The sequence below is a fragment of the Pyxicephalus adspersus genome, chromosome 2 (assembly GCF_032062135.1).
Source record: "Pyxicephalus adspersus chromosome 2, UCB_Pads_2.0, whole genome shotgun sequence".
Lineage (NCBI taxonomy): Eukaryota > Metazoa > Chordata > Amphibia > Anura > Pyxicephalidae > Pyxicephalus > Pyxicephalus adspersus.
The window spans coordinates 157258482-157276654 of NC_092859.1; positions in this window are offsets into that span (position 1 = coordinate 157258482).

Here is an 18173-nt window from a genome sequence, read left to right on the forward strand (position 1 = left end):
TAACGAAAATTGCAACTTTTTTTAGCCCGTACCAAGGTCGGGCTTAACGGTTGGGAGGTTAATAAACACACATTCATATAATAACCAATATAACTTAATAACACCATAATTAAAGAACATGTACCAGATAAACAATAACACATCCTAACCATATTGCTTTCCCAGCTTTCTTACTGGTTGCAGGTCCTCGAAGGCCACCACCTTACACCTTTTTTTGGGTCTGCACCTTAAAGACAGTTGCTTCCAGCCACCCATACTCCCAGCTCGGGAACAAATATATCCTTATCCTGTGCAGACCCTCCCCAAAATACTTTACCAGACCATTAACCCAAACCAGGGATTCCATACCAAAGATGGAACCCTAACCAAAATATTACCACCAGCACACTCCCCCCGAGGACCTCAACTGCACGCCCTACTAGCCAATCCAGCAATCAAAAACCCAAACTGCCAACCACATAAGCCCTAAAGAGAGGGAGGGTGGGAAAAACTTTTCCTGAACACTGTCTTGCTCTGAAAGGGGGGGGGGTCCCTCCTCCTCCTGTCCATTTTAACTACTCTTGCCCCTCTTTAAACCTCCTTCCCCCCTCCCTTTCCTCTTGCTCGCTCTCGTTCAAAACTTTTAACCCTATGCTATCTGCCCCCTGACTGCCCAGTCATGACGGCCTTCCCCTATGCTCCTTCCTGGCTCGTTACAGGGCTCACTTGACCCATTTACCTAGAATGTTCGCCAACCTAACCCACTCCTTTCGCCATTCCCCTTCCTACCACCAATCAATGTATGCATGGTACCTCATCACTCGGGAAATGGTGTAGTGGCAGCTTTATTGTCACAACTTATAAATTAAAGTCCGAACCATTTGTAACCTCAATACAAGAAACATGTTCCATAACAATACGTACAATTACTCCTTTCCAAGTTGCAAGGCACTCCTCACCACACCATACCAGCTGGAGGGCTGCACCAACCATACCTTATGTTCCCAGCCACAAAGGCCACCAGCTTAAGAACGAGAACACTACTCACAGCCTCCTTAACCACCATAATAAAGGAATAATAAAAGGCCCAAGTCACCAAAACCTTTTGGAGATCCCACACCTAAGATGGTTCCCCTTTCTGATACTCACACCACTAAAAGGTTCCCTCTGAGGCCCTTAACTGCCTCTCACTAAGAAAACTCTTACCCCCTTTGTCTCTTCACCTATAAAATAGGTAGTTGGGAAGGAAGCTTGCCCCCTTTCCACTATCTGACTCCCCGCACTTCCTCCATATCCCCCTTTTAAAAATCATTTTTCTCTCCACACCCTTTTTCAAACTTTCAACCTGTTCCCAGCCCCCTTAACTTGTAGACCTATCTTGACCCCCTCCTGCTTTGACTCTTAATGCACCTGCTTCCCTAGCCCCTGGGCATGTTGCCCTTTCACTTACCTCCTCTCTTTGCCAGTTCCAGGCCTCTCTGGCATGGTGCATGCTAAAAGCATAAGGAAACATAGGGGTGAGATTTACAACAGAAAGGGAGGGTAAAGTTGGGGGTGTTGGGTGTCAGTGGGGGATGAGCACCCTTTGCAGGCATTAAGTGAGTGAAAATACAATGAGATTTAAATCTGAAGAAGGCAACCAGGATGAATAAAATTAATGACGGGAAAAATGAGGGACAGAGGCAGTCGGTTCTGATCCAATTTCGAGACAGAAAGAATGCCTTAAGAAATGGTTCCCAACCATCATATTGCCTCTTTTTTTTAAAAACAAGAGCTCTCTGCATACATTTTAAAGAACTATATATCTGACAATTAGACGAAATGGAAGGTGCCTACTCACTACACTGAATTTCACAAGATATCCCTGTGATATGGCCATCCATAAAAGTTTCTATGAATGAATCAGGATTTCGGATTGATTGCGGATCTTGGCACTGCCAATCCCATTTTCCCTTAGATGTACTGGTTTTAGAACTTGCAATCTTGGTTTGTGTTAATTTTATTACACAGAAAATATGATTTTAAACACTATACCAGTCTCATCAGTCCTGAGGAAGTCTATTTGGTGAAATGCCTAGAGATTGGAAGTACAGCACATACCTGTATTATTATTAGCATATTACAGATGTTTTATTAATATAATACATTTTTTTTTTACTTAGTAGAATTTTGTGTGACATTTCAAAATGAGTGCCTTAAAAATCCTTTTAATTTTGTAGTTTGTGTATTATAGAAGGCTGGGGATGTGGCTCTGATCTCTATACCAGCCCCTGGTTTATCAACATTAATAAGAAAGTCTATATGTTATAAAAAATAAAAAAAGAAACAGCACTGCTGGTTAATAAATCATTTTTCTATGTTTGGAAGGCTGAGACGCTGGATGTTGGATGAACTCAAGGCTACAGGGAGCAATATAATGTGCATTCCATTCAATATCCACTTCTATTAACATTTATTTTACAAATTGTTTGTTTTGGGGCTTGTTGCCTAAACACAGCCATCTCACTTATTTCACATTTCTGCCTGTAGCCTGTCCTTAGTTCTAAATAACTTTTTCTTTAATAAATACAAACATTTTAAAGAACCATAATGGACTTATTTTACTACTGCCTTGAGTCATTTATATTATGGATATTTTCAATGCTCCTTGTGTCCTCACTGGGGGGAATTTTTTGCTACCCTCCCATGGCCTGAATAATAATAAAAATAAAATGTTCAGGGATGAGTCACAATTTAACAATTTGTTACAGAATTTGTGTACATGTATTATAATGCACTGAGCTAAATCATATCTCCGGGAATATAGCAACCACCCTGCCACAGTCCTCTAATAAACTCCTGGCAAAAAAATAAAAAAAAAATCAAAAACCTCATTTTTACTCAATTTTACATGACGCATTACAGCTGGGTCTTCCCTATGGGGGTCACTCACTGACAATAGCACTTACTATTGGCTGCCTATGGTTGGTTCTTTTTTTTTAGAATGGAAGGTCCACAAGAACTGGATAATGCAGATAATTGTGATGCCAAGAACTGGATAATGCAGATAATTGTGATGTCAAGAACTGGATAATGCAGTCTCAAAACAGTCATGGATCAGCAATCCCCTGAAAAGGTAGTGTTGCTGTCAGATGTTTTCAAATATTTGACTAGATTGAATTTCTACTCTCATCCCTAAAAAACATACACCTATGTATGTTACATACACCTGACCCCTGCTTTATGTACATTACATACAGGTGACCCCTGCACTATATACAATATTATTCATAGGTGATCTGCACTATGTGCATTACATATACCTGACCCCTGCATATGTTCAATAGACCTTGAGTCAGAGAAGCTTTGGGTTTTGTTCACCTCTTAAAGACCCTCGCACCTTTTAATTTTAATCAAAAATGTGGCACACTGCTTATTACTCCCCTTGGGTTGCATCAGATATTTTTTTTTTATTGGGGGGGCATTCATAGTTTTATTGGGGCCCCCTGATTTCTAGTTATTAGTGTCGGTGTTCGAATTTAGGGTTGTCCTTGTATTCGACCCGAAAATGATGGTTCGCTTTCTGGCAGATCCGACCCGAAAAACACAGAATTCGACTTTGCGAACTCGTGTTTAAAAATATGTTTAAAAAAAAAAAAAAGCAAACTCCAGATGAACTCTCAATGGAGTTTCTCTGTCCCTCTGAGTTCAGTTCTCACGGTCGTCGGGCTGTACTTATCATTGCTTTGTACAGCCCGGGGAGAAAGGAAACTTGCGGTCACAGCTGATAGGAGGCACAGGAGTGCTTTTAATCAGCTGTGACTGCAGATGAACTCTCAATAGAGTTTCTCTATTCAGATTTCATCTGCAGTTCGGTTCCCACGGTCACCGGGCTGATAAGTACAGCTTGGTGACTGTGGGAACTTTGCGGTCAGAGAGATTGCTGTGGTCACAGAGAATCTCTATCCAAGAACACATACTACATTAACGCTAGGGCTGCAAAAGCAATCAGGGGAGCGGAGCTATCAGCTCTGCTCCCGGATTGCTTTTGCAGTTATACACGGTCCCGAAAAAAAAACCTGTATCCCCCCCATAGACTTTCATGGTGTTTAAATTCGGAGTTCCATCACCCAAAAAATATTGGGCTATTCAATCGAATAGCTGCCGAATCGAACACTCTGTTCGACAAACACTACTAGTTATCTCCGTGGCACATGAGAACATTCTCCTAACAATTCCCCAATAATCTTCTGCAGGAACAATAAAAGAACATTAAATTATTTTCAGTCCTAAAGATTTAAATTCCCTGTGTAAGTCAGATGCATGTTAGGTTCTGCAGATCAGAGATTCGGACACATTTCACGTATTAGCTGCTTCTACTCTACGATGTAGCATGTCAGGTGACACACATACAAAGATGGCAGTAAGCATTACAATGTTACATCGGATCAGACATCTTGTTACTCTTCTTTTAAGCTATTGATTGGATGTCCAGGGAGATAGCTGGAAACCTAATCTAATTTGTTCTCAGTTTCTTAGCCAGAATATCATTAGAAACCTCCAGAGGTCTTTGTGTTCAGGAATGTGCATTGCGTCTTGTACTTTATCTTGGAATTTGGTGTCAGAAGCTACAAATATTTACTTAAAAATGGCATCTAGAACAAAAGTGAACATTACTTTTATGTCGGTTACACTTGTCTTGCATCTAACAAAGCTGGCTTTGCCAGTTGTGATCATAAATGAGTTAGAAAGTCAGTCATTGGTCAAAGAAACAGATGAAAGACACACACGCATCATATGCATACAAACATAAATTTGCTTTTTGTTTATTTACTGCTGCAATGCCCTTAGATGTACCCCAGGATTCCTTCCCTAAGTACCAGGCAGGGACAAAGATCTGTAGGGCACCTGACATCTCTCCATGGACATCAAGGTGCACACTGCAAGACCATTCCTGCAAGAATTCCTAAGAGCCAACGGGTTACTTGTTTATTTTGTGCAATTATGTCTTGAGGATGGATATGTCTACGAAGTGTTTTTTTACCTATTGATAACCATTGTACCCTTGTACCTAATCCAAACCACAAAAACCATAAGGCCAACATTTAGCCAAAGGCAGAACATGTTTATGTAGAAAGAAAGTCTGTTGTCTTTGGTTTAGCATTTTGCAGTATTGTACACGGCCTGAGGTTGAATTTGAAGCTGCAATGTGACTTGGGTATCTACTGGAGGGTCAGGTGGTCAATAAACCTTTTTGAGCCAGAGAATACTATGAGAAGTTCCCACGGAAGTGGTGGTTGTGGACCTCGAAGGGAAGATGAATTCAATGGAGGCCAGTTGAGGCTTTTGTAAGCTACCTTAAAGTAAAACCTTATCTTGTGTGAAATTCCCTCCTTATGGCTCAAACACCTAGAGGTCTGCAGGTCAGGCAGTCTATGAGTCTTCTTGCTATCTGGGCATCCTGGGGTACATCTGAAAATGAACATTTAATGGAGGGTTAGGTACATTTTGTAAGATTTATGCCTGTTATGAATTTAAAAGTAAAAGTCAGGTATATTGGGTGGTGCTTGGCCGAATGCATTGGATGAAGTGGTTGATTTATATTTGTCTGTATTGAAGGCAGCTACTCCCTTTCACTGCTTCTTAAGCACTGTGGTTATTCATGTCTGGTATCATTTTTATACATCTATTGTGTCACCAACATATTGTGTCCTGCAGTGATGAAAGGACATACAATTTGGATATGGCATCTTCTGAGGACTAGGCTTTGTTCTCTTTATTTCCTCCAAAGAGTACAGAAATCTCCTTCAAAAACCTGAATTTCAAGATACTCACAGGCTACAACAACAAAGTTCATCCCAGGATTCTGAATTACCCACCTACAGCTCTTCTTTCATGGGGAAAATTACCCATAAAAGATGCTGTAAACAACCATGTCAGGCTGGGAGATACACTCATATTTAAATGTTCATGTTTTACACTGCTTGGTGTATTTTAATATACGTCAAACTACAAAGATAAACTAAACTGGTACCAAAAAAATCTCCAAACTACAGCCAACTCTTAAAAATAGGGCTGCTATTTACAAATAACATTGCAGTGTAATGGTCACAAACAACTCCAAAATTGCATATTTGCCATTAATAATGGTATATATTGCTTTGGAAATATGGTTTGGAACATGGAGTACCACAAATTATACAAAGAATTATGCATAGACTAGGACTATAGTGAAACCCACCAGAAGCCAAATAGTTGACAACACAAACTATACTTTAAATTGAAGCCACACACAATGGGTAGGTCAATTGGTGGTCTCCATTGGCAGGGAATTTGCACAATTTACATGAACATATTCAACACAATCTGTCTTCTATTGGAGAAAATAGGTATGACTTGACTTGGGGAGCTCAGAGTTTGCCTCCCTTTACTTGCCCCAAGACCCACTACAGGGACAGGGCCACCCTCCTGTACCAAACTCTCCCACTTCTCTCTCCCCCACCCATTGTCCCATCAAATAAACACTCCACACTTCCATGGGGTTAAATGGCCATACCAGTCGTTTACCTAACTGTTTTAAATGCTCTCTTTCTTTAATGTCAACATAAATAGCAAAATAACCATAATAATTGCCATATAATAACAATAATGACAACATAACAACAGTGCAACAGCAAGACTTCGGGGTCTGGCACCGAATCACCTTACTGCTCCCAGCCGCCACCCACCGGCACAGCAAATATATCTTAAACCCAGGCAGCCCCTGACCATTTCCCCAGAGATGGGTCGTGGGAAATCATATTCCACCTACTACCACCTTTGAGAACCCCTAACCACTCTCACCATCTATACCAACACCCCTTTCCAAAAATGAGAGTGTGGTAAGGCATTTTTTACCCCAACTTCTCCCCATAAAGTGTGCCTACCCCCAAGACTACCCCTCTCTTTAACCTCTGCTCTCCACTTCCTTTATTGCCTACAACAAAAACCCTTTTACCTCCATCTCTCTCAGCCTTCCGTCATTACTGCCTTTCGCCTATCCCCACTGTTTCTGGCCCGGTGCTCATATAAATATTCCCCACTCCTTACCTTTAACTACTCTTTGATATCTCATCTACATCTTACCAAGGTACTGTATCTCATAATTGCGCAGAACTCCTTAGCTGCCATACTTTTTCTATTTATTAGGAATTATGCCAAATTCTTAGAAAAGGAAACTACGAGAATCGCAGTCCCACTGGTGCATTGTTCTACTCCTATAAATACTGGTAATGAGAGAACAAGCGTGACCCAGCAAACCTGAACATTTGTCAACTAATAGCAAATGAATAATAAATTGGTTCCAGATTTGTTGGATCACCCAGATGCTTCCATGATATTCTATTATCTCAATTTTTCAATTCAAGAGCTTTAATACATTGGGTCCAGTAAGTCACTGGAACTCTTAGACGGGTGCTCAGTGTATGCTCCATCATTGCCCAGAGCTTAGTGAAACTTCTGCAATCCAGCATGGTTCCTTCTAAGAGGCCAGGTCTATTCTATTGCTTTACAACCTCCACTTTTTTAGGCTCTGGAATAAACACTAAACTACAACCATGCTTTACATGGCTCTCTGGAACTTCTCTCCTCTATGCAGGTTGTCTCATAGCTTGCAGTGGAATTATGATCACAAGGTCCACACTTCTGTCCCCATTGCCACACACTGCATTGAAGGAAGCATGCATGGTTTTTGTTTTTCTGGACATGCTGAACGCTTTGTTGTATAACTCCAAAAAAGTAAATCACAGGCCTAAGTTCATCTAGAATCTTCATCTATCTAGAAAATAGGTTTATTTATTAGGATGCTACACACAGCATCCAAAAGAGATTGCCCAGACAAACTATTTCTAGGATTAATGTAATTCCATACAAAATTTATAATAAATGCACTGCTTCTACCTGCAAGCAAATTTGCAAACACATAAAAATGGTTTACCTATTACCGATCTCATGTGCCTATTGACAACCACTTGACGCCCAAGAGCAGCAGATGATGGGTTATTAACCACTAGTCTGAACATAGATTATGCTTGCTTAGATCTGTTTTTTTTTTTAAATTACAAAATATTCCATAAAAATGGTAAACAAGTTTGAAAAGCACAAAACAAGTGTGACTATACCCTGACTTAACCGTGCGTCTCTCACACCTAGGTCAACTTCAGAATGCATTTAGTATTGTGCTTCCTCCATTCCTGGATTAGCATTGTATTGTCCCTGGAAATATTATTCTCGGCTATACCTGACCAACAAGTTTCCTTGCAAACAGTATGGTCTACCCCTTGGGCCCAAACCCAAGTTACCTATAGATTGTCCATAAAAATGATCATTCCTTGCCATATATAAATATATGAATGGTCTATATTGCTTCAAAATTACTCACTGTAAGGTTATTACAAAGAACAAGAGGGTTCTGGAGGTAAATAAGTTTAAGCTCCGGATAAGGAAGGGATTCTTCACTGTAAGGTCTGTGAAAATGTGGGATCGCCTTACTCAGGAAGGAGTTTTAGCAACTGCTATAGATTGCTTTTGGGAAAAAGCTGGATGATTTCTTGAAGCACAGAATATAACTGGGAAATAAACTTCCTAGCGGTAACCCGGAGTGTGACTCGGGGTAGTAAAAAGTTGCTGAAAGCGCTAACCCCGAGTCACACTCGGGGTAGGTAAACCTATGGGAAGTAATAGTAGATACAGCCTTACCTGATCCACCATTCATCACCCCAATCTCTGTCCTTCTTCCTCCGGCCGGCTTCTGCACCAGATGAGTCACCGGGAGAGTTCCCGGTGACGTCGGTGTGTGTACGTTGCTGGGACGGGGAGGGAAATTCAAAATCTATTTGTATTGCATTCAATACAAAATAACTGTATTCAATGCAATACATTGGATTTATATGTCTAAAAGCAGTACATTGTTTTCAAGAACATTTAGTTTACAGTATATATAATAGTATGAGTATATTATGTATTTTAAAAAAAATAAATATAAAGATTTTTTTAATTTATTCAATTTATTGTTTTAAAATGATTTTGTGTTTCCAACTTTAATATACTCAAACTATCATATTATACTGTAAAATAAATTTTCATGAAAAACAATGTACCGCTTTAAGATATATAAAACTGGAAAGAAATGAACCGCTAGGTAGGTTAAAGTTGTAAAGTAAAGAGTATAGATATTGTTGATCCAGGGACCATAGGGTTTTTTCTGGTATATGTTTATTTCCCTAGTGGTTGAAATTTATGGACTTTTTTTAATCTAACCATGTGGCTATATGACTATGCTAGCTTTATTTTCCTGAATTTGCATGGCAATTAAATCATATTATACTTAGAATGATAATAATTTCAGTTTTCACATAAAGTGCAGATTCCCATAACCAGCCAGGAGAGAGGAGTTATTCACCTAGGCAGCACTGAACAATGATCACACGTACAGCCCAATAACATACAACATGCAGACAGAATTGACTTCTACACTGATCTGCCTCCAGGAAACAGGAATTTCTTTGCAGTAGGTTACCACCCTTTTTTCATCTTTATTGCTCCTTGCATTGTTTATTGAATAAGCCTGAAGTTAGTACCTTTGATCTGTAGAAGATACAGGAGCACTTACTGACTGTACCTAAGGGCAAACTGCATAAATCACTGAATTATGGATTATTATGCCGGCCTTCTAGGGAAGCCAATGCTACTGCCAGGTCGTTCAGGATTCCAGAAACATTCATGCAGTATGCAAGTTAAAGAAAACCAGTTACATTAATAATATCCCAAATCCGTCTCTGTGTTCTATGCTAGGCATGCTGCAGTGTCTATACTTACCTTCACTGCTGGTCTTCATCAATGCCAATCCCCTGGTCATGGTCTGTAAATATCCGGGTACTTTCCAGCATGGAGGAGCATGTGTTATGAAGGAGCATTGTCCTGATGAAGAATGAAACCATTTTCCACATTTCTGCCATCTTTTCCTGACTCTTTCTCTCAGCTTTGTCTTCCTTATAATAATGTTGGGTCACTGTTGTGCCTTCTGGAACCCATTCTGCCAAAATTACGCCTTCATGTCACGAAACACGATGAGCATGGCTGTGAGTTTGGACTTCTTTAATTCTTGGTGTTGAACATCTTTTCAATGACTTTGGTTTTGTTTCAGAATCATACTGGGATATCCGGGTTTCCTGACTTTATGAAGATGGTTCGGCTTCACCTCAAGTTGCTGCAGAATGTCAGCGCAAACTTCCTTGCGGCACTGCTTTGCTCTGGTTGTGAAAATATACTAAAAAAATCAAATCGACATATTGCTTAACTTTAAAACTTTTGTGATGTGATTATTGGCACATGAGGGAAAACACAACGGCATTAAACGGTGACTGACAACAAACTAAACACGAGGAGTGCCGGCGTTTGTCCTGCATGTTTGGAGAAGTTTACACATGCATGACGAGAGATCAGAATCATCTCACTGCTTTGTGATAGAAATAGAAACACATCTCCTTATTTCATAGACAGACCTTGTAAATCTGCCATTTTAAAGAAAAAAGGCACCATCAAGCCATTCAAAGCCCTTTAATGAAGATCAAACCCTCCTCTGCATAGGGGACACATATTGTGCAGCGTTTCCACCCCAGCAATATTGTTATTAACTCCGAATCAGGTGGGAGTTCAAAGTCTAACACATACAATGGTCTTCAATAATCCCAGGCAACTCACACGGCCGTCCATGCTGTAGTCCCAGACATCAGATGAAAGACACTGCTAAAAAGAAATATAGAAGAATACATCATAGGTAAATGACCATTGAGAGGGAAAGTAAGCATTTATGTAAGTGTGATCATTGTCTAGATTGATTTTCACACAAGAGCTTTTAGTCCTTTGGTTAGATAAATGATGGCATTGAAATGTGACTAAAATAAAAAAAAAATGTTTTGATGTAATGATTTATTTATTTTTCCTGTTCATGTAATTTGTCATTATTATTTTTATTATTAAACAGGATTTATATAACGCCAACATATTACGCAGCGCTGTACATTAAATAGGGATTGCAAATGACAGACTAATACAGACAGTGATACAGGAGGAGAGGACCCTGCCCCAAAGAGCTTACAATCTAGTAGGTGGGGGAATTTCACACACAATAGGATGGGAGATATGGAGTGGTGGGAAGTAGTGATGGTTTCAATTAACAGAAGAAGACAGGTAGGCAAGTTTAGGACGAGGAAGACCATTCCGGGGAGTTGGAGCAGCTCTAGAGAAGTCTTGTAACCGTGCGTGTGATGAGGTTATGAGTGAGGAAGTCATTAGTAGGTCATTGGAGGAGCGGAGAGAGCGTCAGGGGGAGTATTTTTTAACTATGTCAGAAATGTAAGTCATCATATACCTTGTATCCTCTGCTTATCCTTAATGTCTGTGGCTACAATTCATGCTCCATTCAATATGTCTTTATTTGTAGCCACCCCATTGTGCTAAAGAGCCAAAGGTCATACACATGCATGACACACATCCAAGGCATACAATGCAATGGGACTGTTAGAAGGTGCTTATATGGCCAATCCTGTGCAGTGCGTCACCGAAGCATTACACTCACTGTTTTTTTTATCTCCAGCGTTAGTTGTCTGCCCTCTGCTCGGCAGCTTGCGGCATCTCCTGCTTGCCTTTAGCCATGCAGCCTGAAATGTACTCAGTATCTCCAACACATACTCTGAGGTTGGGAACAGATGGAGGGGACTTGGGAAGCCGATTAAGCCCTGGCTTCATCCTGCCCTGCCATTGGCTGCTGGGACTTTATAGCCCCTCTGCTCCAAGTCAACAGTGCGGTTGTAGTGTTAAGCTTGACTGACCTGCTGCTGGGGTGTTTATTCATTAGATTTACTGTTGCTGACTCTGCTTGTTCCTGACCCTGTGACTGTATGCTGCCTGGCCAAGGAGTCATACATAGCAAAAGATTCAAACACCATGGGATCAAAACTCCTATGAGTCCAGTGGATAACTATAACAGCTCCAATAAACCATAGGGTGTAAGTTCCACATAATCATCAATACGATGGTAAGCCCAAAGTTAACTTGAAGCCCAATCTCATTCTTTGATTCCTAAACCAATGGTGAATACTAAACACATTCTAACCCATAATAAGTGCATCCACAATGGGCCACATATCTGAATGTACAAGAAGCTTAAGCACAGACCTACATGAGATTGCTGATGGACCAGGAACCCCAACCACACAGGACAATGAGGAGGACAACCATGAGGATCATTCTGTGTCAACCAGATCAAAGGGGTTCATTCAATCAAGCTACTTAGCTGCATCTGGGTATCTTTGCAGGATCCGGTTACTGGCTCTGGGGCTTCCTTGTATATTTATTGCTATGTGGAACTAACAATCCCTGGTTAATAAACTTATTATGGTTAATGGCTTCATGCGAGTTTTCGGCCCCAGGGGACTTTTATCTTTTGCTCAGCATTGGCAGCCTCCTTATTCTTCTAACATATAGAACAACCTATAATTGTCCGTGGTTGTTTCTCCCTGTACCCATAGCATGCACTTGTTTTTCCTTCTGCTTTCCTATATAGAGAACAGTTTAACTCACCTCTAAATGTATTAATATTTTTAATAATCTCTTTAACCGGCAACCATGAATATTTCATACAGGTTACATCTGACTTTGAACGCATGCAATGAGGAACAACAGAAGCACATACATAATCAAGGAGAGCTTTCTAGGGAATAGTAATGTACACTTGTTTTAATCTTGCTGGAAATAACACACATTTCCGACCAGCAAGAATGATTACTTATTAATGGACAGAGGTTTAACCACTTCGCTTATCATATCAGGTTCAAAGCCTTCAAAGAATGCCTTTCACATTAGGAATGACTTAAATCTAGATTTTATTTCTGTGCTGAAAATAAATTGGTCAGTTAGTAAATAGAGTCAGTAAACGGTTTGGTGTTTATAATGATGATGATCATCCTGTTCATTCTGCACCAACTTATAATTATTAGCGGTGGTCACATACTTCCAAGCAGAGTTAATCGGGAGCTATTTCCATTATGCATTGGAGCAATCAGAGTCCCAGTCTAATATTACATTACTTGTCATTGACGCTGGTATGGGCCGACGGCTGGATTGGCTAGGCTGTACTGCACCTGCCATTGACAGGTCCCAGCTCATTAAAAGAAATACTAATTTCAACTCTGAATTTCTGATTCTGATTTGTTTTCACAACCGATCCAACCTGATTGGATCTGAGTCAGAATTTTACTGCTCTGATTATCTCTAATAATTATGTAGTTGGTTTTGCAATGATATAGGGAATTCTCATGGTGGTTCCTGTCCACTAATATTAAATTCCTCAAAAAGCCCAAGGCCTTGGGGCAGCCGTAGGTAAGTTCACTTAAGCTTTTTGTCTACTTAGTGTCCCATTGTGGATTTGCTGATTGTTTGGTTCGGATGTGTTTAGGTTCCATCACTAGGTTAGGGACTCCAGGACCAGGATAAGATTGGGCATGAGGTTGGCTTGCATGAGAAGGTGCAATATAGGACCAGGAAATGAGGGAATGGACTTCACACTCATTATTAATTGACTCTGGCATATCTCTCTATAGAGAGGCCAACTAGCTTACACCCAAAGTCAATTTAACAGAAAACCCTCAATTAGCTCATATTAAAATAATATAATTGCCACATCCCAATTCACATTGACACTACTACAGAATTTGTTTGAGGAAATCACCTCCGGACCTTAAAGGCATTGTATTATTATTCATTAAATCAGATACCACATAATTTTATTAAAAATTCTATTAAATAAGTAACAATATTTAAAAAACAATCATAAAACAACCATCGATAACATGATTAAAGATATTGATCACTCTTAGGTTGGATCTCAGGCGTAAACAAGTTTGACGCGTTTCGCGGATCCAACGTCCGCTTCCGGAGGAACAAAATAGCATTGGTTTCCCAAATTAGGACATCCAGATCGACAACAGAATCCTTCCCTCAGATGTTAACACATGCAGGTCATATCAGCAGACTGGATGGAAGAGACTATACAAAGTAATTCTCAAACCAGGTGTGCACTAATCCTGTGAGTAAGGTTCATTCATTCTTTTTAATCTCCCTCCTATTACTGGTAAAACGATCAATGTTCGTTTTGTGTGGAATGGGATCCAACCTTCCAGAGAGATTGCACCAGTGAACTGCTTACACCCAATGGATGTTAGACAGAGATGGGTAGAGAATGACTTTTCTTGGTTTGTGAAGGGTTCAATGAATGTTAGGTTCCAAATGTCATTGGAGATGATTGTGAACACATTTTTCACTTCAAGGATTGAACATTCTAAGTATAATTATTCATCTGAGTGAATGTTCTTAGACTATAAATACTTTTTATTATAGGCGGTATGTGATACAGATTCAGGTAAGAACATTGAATCTCAGAAGAGAAATGTTAAGAGACACTTATCTGTTTGGCAGTCCTGCATTGTTAGTCGCCACAGTATCACTCCCTGATCATTCTGTGCATTAGTGTCTCTTGCAGCAGCAAAGGGAACTAGAAAATATCAGCATCCCCTGCTTACCTTTAGCAGCCCGAGATGTATCTTCTCAGCATCCCCAGCACATATTTTTAGGCTATGCACAGGAGAAGGGAATTTTAGGAGCAGATTAGTCTCTGGCTGCATTTTGTCCAACCATTGGCTAATAGGACAATAAAGCCTCTTTGTTCCCAGTCACTGGTTGCCTGTTCTAGTGTTAGGTATGGCTGTCCTGCTGTTGGTGTGTTTATTCATTAGATTTAATGTTGCTGACTTTGTCTTGTCTGTTTCTGACCCTGTGATTGTATGCTGCCTGGACCCACCTTGGGCCTGTGACCCAGACTCTGCATTGTTTTTACCTTTGGTAACCTTGTCTGGTGGACTAAATACCCATGTATGACCTCTGGCTCAGTATTCTGGATTTGCCTCTGCTTAAATTCTGCATTATCTGTGGGCTCCTGATTCTCAGCCCGTCCCCAGATGCCATCCTGGCAGGCAACCATGTGCTAGGAAGGTGCAACTAGTCTACCAAGGCGGCGCGGGGACATGCTATAGGTAAAGACTGCAACGTTAGATTGAAAGACTGGCATCTGGTGGGCACTGGAGCCAGATCAGGACCTTACAAAGTAAATTGTTTAAAAATTCTATTCTTCTATTTTCAAATTATTAACTTAGCAGAAATGATGAACAGCGTAAGATCAACCAGAACAGGAGAATCAAACCCCAACTTCAACCCAAATATCAGGTAGACAGTTATGATTGGAGGTCTGAATATTCTTTATAATACGATCATATGCTCCTGGATATAGGCACTTTTTTGACCCCCCCCCCACAGCCATTTGCTGAAGCACCATCTGACTTTAGTTTGTATATGGCTACAGCAGAGAACTTACAGACTCCCAGAAGTCTGGCAGTTCCAGACACCAGAAAGCAAAACAAACACGCTGTACTTTCCCTCGATAAGCATGAAAGGGGATTAAGGGTGACAGAGCTGTCTGTTCATATCTGGAGCTTGGCTTGGGGATATAAAGACACTTGTTTGAATTCACACAAGAGAAAAAAAAAAGAAAAAAGCACGCTTGGCTCCACTTATTCTACTTTTCACTCGAATAAGCTTTGGCGAATCCGGTACAGTAATGCCTCCAGAAAACAGAGGAGTTTTTTTTTTTTTTTGTGTTGTTTTTTCAAGTTAAATCTAGGGTAATCATATCCATCCTCACTTTAAGGTGAATAACCTACTGTGAAAAGTTGCAAAAACATGAAGTAAGTACTATGTTAGAGCAGAAGGTCACATTCTGAGCAGAGAAACTAAAAATACAATGCAAGACCAAATGATTTACAAAGCAGTCAGCCAATACAGCCAACATCCAAGCTGTATTTATACGGATACACTATAGTTATCACAAGAGTTTGCTTGTCCTTTGACAAAAGGGACTTGTGGGTAAGAAGGGCATTACCCAATCTATACATTTAGGTCCATTTACACCATTGCATTGCTTTATCCCACACATTAATTCATTTCAATAGGCTGCCCAACACACTCAAAGTGTGGGTCGCAAATGTGGCATTGTGCTATAACAGCATGGCATATAACATACTATAAGGCCCACTGCTGTTTAATTAAAAAATAAAATGGCATTGGACAAATGTATGCAACTCACATTGCACACAATGGTCCTGATCTATTAAAGCTCTTTGGAGATTGGAAAACTGGAAAAGATAGATTATGATATGGGTGATCCACCAGACCTGAAATGGATTTAATGGAATCATGTTTTATTATTTGGCGAATAACATAAAACTATGTTCAAATACCTTAAAAGTTAGGTGTAGATTAAACCAGGAGAGGGGGGGCTCTTTTTAGGCAAGTGGCATCACACTTATAAAAGAATCATTCAACATGAATATCGGCTAGACATACGTCAACTAGAGCATGAAACGTAAGTGACAGAGTTGTTGCAATCTGCACAACAACAGTCAGTAGAAAGTAAGTAAGTAAGTCTTAGTCCTGATGCCTTTCACTGTATGGTTTCTTTAGGAGACAAAAGGATGAATGATGTGTCCAAAGGAATCAAGGCTAGATCAGTTACTTGGCGGGGAGAGTGGAGTATACCAAAGGTAGATTTAATTCTAGTGCGCGTGCATTATTATCCAGAAGTTTACAAAACAATTCTCCAATGGGGGCAGGTAAAGCAGGATGCTCTCAGGTATGAGCACTGCAATGGTGTAAATGGACCCTAATGCAGAGATTTAGAGGAAAGTCCACCCAGACTGTGTAGATTGGTGGAGTAGATCAGATCTGTGTGGTCAATCCGAGCGGCAGAGGATTTGGCTGTTTTCAATCCTGGACCAGATCTATTTCAAGTTTGCTGGAGCACCCAGGTTTTCCCATGATAGTCCCATGATAGCCTATCTTATCCAGTCTTGGAGAGCTTTAATAAATCCATCATATCCCAAATCTCAAAAGAATACATTTCAGCACAATTTAGAAACCTCATTAGATCTGGGATCCTCAGTGTTCCCAGGTTCTTGCTGGAAGGATCATGTCACCACTCTTGCTTAGGTCCTATAGAAATTAGATGGACAAATAATAGGTATATTTTCTCTAAGGATCATATTGATCTATGGTAACTGTTCTCTTTGGCAATTGAATTTTTTTAGCATGGTGAAGAGGGATGGAAAGCTTTGATAAATCAGGTCCATTGTGGTAACATGTACATTATCACAACGCAATAGTTTAAAAGGGTTGTTATTATATGTGTTTGGGCTTTTAGGTTCCACTTTCTCTAGAAACTAACAAGTATATCACTTTCTTTTTGTAATAATTTAGCATTTAACCCTAGGTCCCTTAGGCAAGTAGCAGCAATTGAATGGTTTTGAATTGAATGTGAAGAATACTGTTGAATAAATGTAGCAGAATTAAACTTGCATGAACCAGATAGCTCGGAGGTACCAATCCTCCAACACACCTTTTATCCCTAAACATTTCCCCCACCAATAATAACAACACTCAAGTCATGGTCCAATGGCCGTATTGGCCACTTTATTGTTGAAAAACAGTTTCCCTAAAATATAATGAACATATACAGTATATCACACCTATGATGGATCTCCCCAGTTCCTGACACAGATCACCAAATATGCCCTTGAAGACCTAAAACTGCCTTTCCCAAACCTTTTCAACATCACATTCCAGCCTAACTTAAGCCCACAAGAAAGGTAGGGTGGGAAACTCGCTCCATATGACCAAATGACCCCCCACCCCATCTTGTCAGCAGCACCTTAACCTTTTTCATCTCCACCCTTCACCTTATCCACCTTTTACCCGTTTAACCTTTCTCCTTGCTCCATCTGTTAACCCTTTGCCTTCCAGCTTCACCTAGCATCTGATCATGCTGGCCTTCCTCTTTAGTCTCTCTTTTCATTTGCTCCATGTCCTCCTTTTAGTGTAAATAAGCAGTGGGGGATGTGCCTAGATTTGGTTTCTAGCTGGGTGGAGCTCCTGTCATTGTGTTAGATAGGGTTAGCAAGCAATGGATGGGTCATTGTGGTATCTCATTATTGGACATCTCTGGGTTCTGCCTAGGTATCAGGGGACCCTCCTAATAAAAGGAATTAAAATATCTCCACAACACTGGGGTT